Here is a 6,972-nt window from a genome sequence, read left to right as displayed (position 1 = left end):
TTGTCATTCTTCAGTCGACTGACCTCATTGTTGGCTGCATCAAGAGCAGCTTTCAGATTGGTATTTTCCTCTTCAAGCTTGGTGATTCAAGCCAGCTTCTCATCTGCGAGCTTGGTCTTCTATAAAGCCGCTTTTTGCACCTCATCCAAGTCAAGGTCTTTCTTCTTCAGAGCATCCCTCAGTTTGTCTGCAAAGTCACAGTGAGATCAGACTCAGAAATAGACAAGAGGCAAAAGCAGTCGTCGAGGTTCTCACCAAACATACCTTTTGCCTCCTCCTTTGCCTTCGTGAAGTTCTCCTGGACAAGTTTCAGATCAAGTTCGAGATGGGTATGCTTGTTCTCTAACTCAGTATAACGAGCTGAAAGCTCGCAAGATTTCTGCGAAGAATCAATCGACAGATGTCAAAGACAGGTCACTTCCGAGTGACTAAGGAAAAAGCATAACATTTCTAAGAGTACAGCTGAATATAAACATTCGACCATAGTCTCGGGGACTACACCCAGTGGGTGCACTCAGCGTGCCCCCACTAGTTCTATCAGTTAGAGTCGATCAGTCGACCAACAAAGACAGAAAGGCTAACCGCCAGCAGATAGCCACAAAAAAAGGGAGAGAGGTGTTCTTCAGATTGTAGTCGACTACCAGCAGTCGACCACAGTCTCGGGGACTACACCCAGTGGGTGCACGCAGCGTGCCGCCACCGGTCTATGATTCCATTCGACTTGATCGAGTAAAGAAAAATCTTAAGACATAAAGACTATGGTCGACTGCCAGCAGTCCAGCATAGCCTCGGGGACTACACCCAGTGGGTGCACTCAGCGTGCCCCCACTAATCCAGATTTTCAATCGACGCACCCAGTGGGTGTACGACAGATGCTAAGATTTTTAGAAAGAAGGATTTTCAGATATCATATCCTAATAGAACAAGCGGTGAACGACTAACCTGAACATTGCTCTGAAGAGCTGAGCTGGCGTCATAAGCCGCCTAACTGGCGTCTCGAATCGCCTTCACTTGCTCCATCATGACCCCCGCCTGGCGTATTGCTTCTTTAGCAGCGCTTGCTTGGTATTCTGGGACGTGGTGGGTCGAGAAAAGTGAAGGCTGAGCAGCACTTGACGACGAAGGGCGAGCACTCATCAGCGGCACCACAAAGGATACGGTAGGTCGAGCGACGCTGTCCCCCTCCACAACCAATGTCTCGGGTGCTGACACGTCTTGAGTCGCCTTGCCAGCAGACACTTTCTCATTCCTCCTCTGCCTCAGTGGTTCCTCGTCATCGTCGTCAGGAAGGTCAATAACGACGTTAGGTGGAGCTGCAGAAAAGAGTCAAAGTTAAAGACAAAGGTCCAACCGACTGAAGACGGAACTGCAAAAGTCATACCAGGTTTTGAAGTGACAGCATCTTCCATTTCGTGATCTTCGGGTCTGGTCGAGGTATCAGAAGTAGCAGCACTGCAATTCCAGAAGTTAGTCGGTCAGTTCACAAATCGACCAAGAATAAATTCATGTGAAACAAGAAAACTCAAGTTACACCATTACCCTGAGATAGTGGGGATCACCATCTTCATCTTCGGCAAGACCTTCGTCAGCTTCGACGGCGCCACTCGAGATTTCTTCGGAGCTTTCTCAGTCGGCGCCGGAGAAGTCGTCCGAGGATGCTTGGTCGACTACGCGACGGGAACAACCCCATTACCACGCTCAACTGCAGGGTCATGGACAAGCTTCGAGCGTCTTTCAGAACAGGGAGGTGCAACTTCCTCCTCTGCCTCCTCCTCTTCCTCCTCTTCAGATTCATCATCTTCATCGTCGTCATCTCCATCCAAATCCCACTCCTCCGGGCTTTCGCCCCCACTTCCTTCCTCCTCCTCAGTCGGTGCCTGCACCCCATTGGGCATCGAGTACAACTCAGTGGTGGCCTGACAAGCAACGCAACAAGACAAAGGTTAATCGACCGATTGACAGTGAAGAAAAATGAATGAAACATGATCACCATAGGGAATAAGTGGTCATACCGTGTCCGGTTGATAGGTATGGTCGAGTGGTGGGATCCTCCTAGCCCCACGAGGGTTATCCTTATTCCCTGTGATGCCAGTCATCCACCTCTCTAGTGTGGCGTTGCTGACCGCCTCTGGATGGACCCGAGTGGTATCTTCAGTACCACAGTACAACCACATCGGGTGTCCTTGGTATTGGAGTGGTTGAATACACCGTCGAAGGAAAACCTCCAGAAGGTCCATGCCAGTCACTCCGTCCTGAATAAGCTGGACTACGCGCTCCATCAACATTTTAACCTGAGCCTTCTCCTCTGGAAGCACCTTCAGAGAAGACGGCTTGTTCACTCGGTCCATGGAGAACGGAGGAAGACCAGTCGACTGCCCCGGCGTCGACTCGTCTTGGCAGTAGAACCAGGTCGACTGCCACCCTCTAACCGACTCGGGAAGGGTCATGGCTGGAAAAGCACTCTTACTCCTCACTTGGATTCCAAGACCCCCACACATCTGGATTACTTTAGTCCTCTCATCATTTGGACTCGCCTTTTTCACCGTCTGGGAACGGCAAGTGAATATGTGCTTAAAGAGACCCCAGTGCAGCCGGCAACCCAGGAAGTTTTCGCACAGAGACACGAAAGCGGCGAGGTAGGCAATGGAATTGGGAGTGAAATGGTGGAGTTGTGCCCCAAAGAAGTTCAGAAACCCTCGGAAGAAAATATTCAGTGGCAGGATAATCCGCGATCTACATGAGTGGCTAAGAGAACACACTCACCCTCCAGCGGCTGCAGTTGCCACTCGGTCCCCGGAAGTCTTGCTGACCCGTGGGAGATTAGTCCCTCATTGGCCAGATCGTCGAGATCCTTCTGGGTGATGGTCGAGCGGATCCAATCTCCTTGGACCCAACCTTGCGGCAGGCGGGACCGCGATGAAGATCCACCCCGACTGGTCGCTCTCCCCTTTGCTTTCGCTGTCGCAGTAGCCTTCTTCGCTCGCTCCAAGGCCGCTGTCTTCTCCTTCACCATCGTTGCCGGCGAGGCGTGCGAGGAGTGGATGGGCGGAGGAAAAAGCGGGCGTAGCGGGCGAGGTGGAGGAAGGTGGAGAGGGGAATGGTGATGCACTGTTCAAAAAACCCCGTCCGGCACCTTATATAAGGACACTTCCGAGTGGCTCACAGGTAGGCCCGGGCGATCCTGTCAAATCACGAAATAGTCGCGCGCGCGATACGTGGCGAAAAAGGTGGCATAGAAATCGAGGCATCTTCATCTTATCCCATCCGAGTACCGCGGTCCTCTCCGCTTCGCGCGCTTCCCAAAATTCGGATCCCACTAAATTCGCTAACAGCAGAGCAACCTGTCGGACGGTAGATTTCCTACGATCCGTCGCTCTGAAGTCCACCAAGTTCAAAAGTTCACTCAACAGAGGAAAAGAATGGATCAAGGCGACTGAAAGAAAAAGTTGATGCCATCACAAAAAAAGGTTGTTGATCCGGAATGAGACATACTCAGAACACGGAAAACAGGTCGGAAAAATTATCAACTCCTTCCTCACTCAAACCTTGATCCATTCGGGGGCTAATGACAAAATCATGTACCTAGAGTAGGGTCATGGATCTGCCCAAGGTACCCTCCCCAAGGACATCTTTATAGGAAGCTACCTTCCAGTCGACCAAGAGAGATTCCACTCGACAGACTCGAAGACACTCGACCATGAAGACTCACTCGACCACTAGGAGATCAAGAGCCACTCTGCATCCAAACGGTCTGTAATTAAGTAGTCTTTATGGTCACGATGACACTTTATGTAAGGCGTTACAGGTAACGCCTAGCCTTAATGTACTTTAAGCCCTCTGCTGCGTGGGCTGGCTGGGGTCCTGGTAAACACTATATAAGCCACCCCCCCTCCATTGGCAGAAGGGTTCGCACCCCTGTAACTCATACACTTATAATCCAGTCGACCGCCTCCGGGCTCCGAGACATAGGGCTGTTACTTCCTCCGAGAAGGGCCTGAACTCGTAAATCCCTTGTGTTTACAACTACTGCATAGCTAGGATCTTGCCTCTCCATACCTACCCCCATTCTACTGTCAGTCTTAGTACCACGACATCAACTATCTCCTATCAATATCCCATGGCTAAGTTAAATCCAAATACTTACAATTATCTTACTAAATCCACTTTACTCAGGGGTAATGAAAGCTATGCTAATCTATACTCATGATCCCACCAAGTTCATCTACCAACATCAAAGCCTCATAATCCACCAAATAGTCTCATATAATTCCTCAAGTCATTGATATAAACTCATCAAGTCATTTGTCCTCTATTCCTATATCCTCAGATTGGTCCTCCCTATGGCATCGTTAGTTTTGGTGCTATCTTAGGATGATAATGTGCTTGTTCACTATGTCCACTAGTTACCTAATGAACCCAGTGATAAGCAAGGTTACGGAGGCTTAACAGGTCCTCTTGAAATTCTGTGGGTTAAGAACATGGTTAAGGATTCAAGCTGGGGTATCTTATGAAGTCTCGAAGGGTCTAGGAATGGGTTTCTAATCTTGAGGGGCAACCGTAACTCTAAGGGGCTGCATTTGGTCGAGGAGGTTGTAGCAAAAGTCTTCAGTGCTGGTTGGTTGCCAAAGTAGAATCCTTGGTGTATCTTGTCTTGCTAGCCTTCAGTTGAGGAGAGAGATGAGAGGGAGAGGTAGCATAGAGGAGGGGAATGCCTAAAGCGGGATCTATAGTGCTAGTGCAAACAAACAGGTGCAAAGAGGGCCAAACAAAAGAAACAGGGTAAGGAAGGTGATATAGTCGCGTACTTGTTGCCTAGGGCAAAAGTGTGACCTATATCAAAACACAAACAAATAAAACCAAGCAACACACAATCATGGTTCTATTTGAACCATCATATGGACTCGACTGCGCATAGGGGTTACACGACTCATCCTACCCTAGGGGTTCTCGGACTCAGTAGTCATGCCTTGTGCCTCATGCAGTCTTCTGAGTTTTCCTCAGGTGTTGTTACGTCTCTTGTAGTTGTTCGATGAAACAATCTAGGTTGAGCCTGAAGAATCTTCAACAACTTCTCTCCTGATGAGGTGGTGGGGTGAAGGTGGCTCCTTGTGGCTGGCATTGACTTGATCTTCTCTTGTCTTCTTAATCATGACGATCACTTTTGCCTTTTTAAGGTGTTGGCGGTTCCTGGTGGCACTCCTTTATGCAATGACATTAACAAGGCATAATAGAGGCCCAATCTGTCGGACACATTGTTAACAATATCGTCACCGAGAGCGGGGGATGAAGAGAACCGTTTTCCTGCTCACTACAGTGAGGCGGACCAAATGGCTAGGTTCTCATCCACCGGTGGTTGCCGATACAACAACGGTAGTGACAGGGTTACCCTATTAGCGATGTATATCATGATCTTGCATAACCTATGCCCTGATCGTTGTAGGCTAAGGTTGCATCATCTTGGAGCAGTGTCAAGGGTGTCGCCATCTCCTGGGTCTTCATGTCCTCATTCCTCGAGGATGTATCTTCTGTTGGTGTCGTCTTGTTGTGGTGTCACCAATCTTGTGTTTAGGAGATGTGGGTGAATGTCTGGCAAGGCGTCTTCCTTCTAGATTATCCACGAGGATCACAAGGAATCCAGTGGTCAGGGGCACAAGGATTCTAGCGACCATTAAATTTGAAGGGGAAGAGGAAAGTATATCTTAGTTTCCGAAAAACTCAAAAGGGGAAGAGAAGTATAGATAGTTTTGAAAATTAGTAATAGTTTTGAAAATAGCTTTACCCTAACTAACGACCATGCTAACTAAGGCTTCCCACAGTCAGGATGGCTCTGATACCAGCTCTGTGGGGACCCCAACTCATAAGTCGAGATCATCAAATGCACGTGTACAGTGATCCCAGAGATCAATGCTCATTGAACACACAGAATCTGGATAACAAGAGTCTTACATCCATACATACCGTCTTACACAAATTATGACCATTATGGTCAAGTCTTACATTGATAAGCCTTAAGGGCTGAACATCAAATGAAACACAAGCAGCAGAAATCTTCGTCGATAAGCAGAACCCATGCCATCTGCCTTAACCCTATAGGCATTCTGACTGGGAAACGTCCTAGTTCGCATGATCGTCTCCAAAGAACTCTTCTTCGAACTCCGGTTCTTCCATGTCTGGTCAATTAAATAACCAGTGGCAAGCCAATGAGTACATTAAATGTACTCGCAAGCAACCCATGTTTTGGTTCAAGATACAACAATGCATGATATAGGTAAATTTTTGTAGAAAGCTAGTTTTGAGTGCAATGACATGTTCAACAACTTGTAAGACATGCATCAAGAGAATTCAAGTAACCATGAGGACAGGTTACATGTATCAACATAAATAGAGTGGGCACCAACCCATCTCAATCATGCCAAGTCCTTTGACTTGACCCAAGTAGTTATCCAAACACACACACCGGTTTGTAAACTCTGGACATAGTTTAAGCAGCATCGCCCAACCGTCCTTGACCGTGGACATGACTATTCGAATAGTTTTACACTCTGCAGAGGTTGCACACTGTACCCACAAGATCCGGGGAACTTCCGTGTCATCCACGACCCGCGATACCTCAAGTACCCGGGGTAAGCACCCGATCACTATCTTTCCCTAGACGACACTAACAAGGAGTCCACTCGTTGTTCTGTATCCTCATGATGTACATCATACGAGAGTCACTCGAGATCATAACATCCGAGAGGGGACACAACGGTGTATCCGGTGCCCTGTGAAAACAGTCATGGCCGCCCTACCTGGCACGACCCCGCACCGAGAGAGAGCACCAACTCTCCCCCATCACTAGTAATGCGGGCTCCAAGCTAGCATCGGCCTAGGTAATCAATAATGCCCTTTCCCATATAAGGGTAGAGTGGTTGCGCATGTAAGGTTGGGACAGTCATCAAATCTTAAATCTAATCCGTTTTCGAAAACAAC

Source organism: Triticum dicoccoides, chromosome 6B, assembly GCF_002162155.2.
Source record: "Triticum dicoccoides isolate Atlit2015 ecotype Zavitan chromosome 6B, WEW_v2.0, whole genome shotgun sequence".
Taxonomy (NCBI): domain Eukaryota; kingdom Viridiplantae; phylum Streptophyta; class Magnoliopsida; order Poales; family Poaceae; genus Triticum; species Triticum dicoccoides.
The sequence above is the reverse complement of the archived record's forward strand: the minus strand, read 5'-3'. Positions refer to the sequence as shown.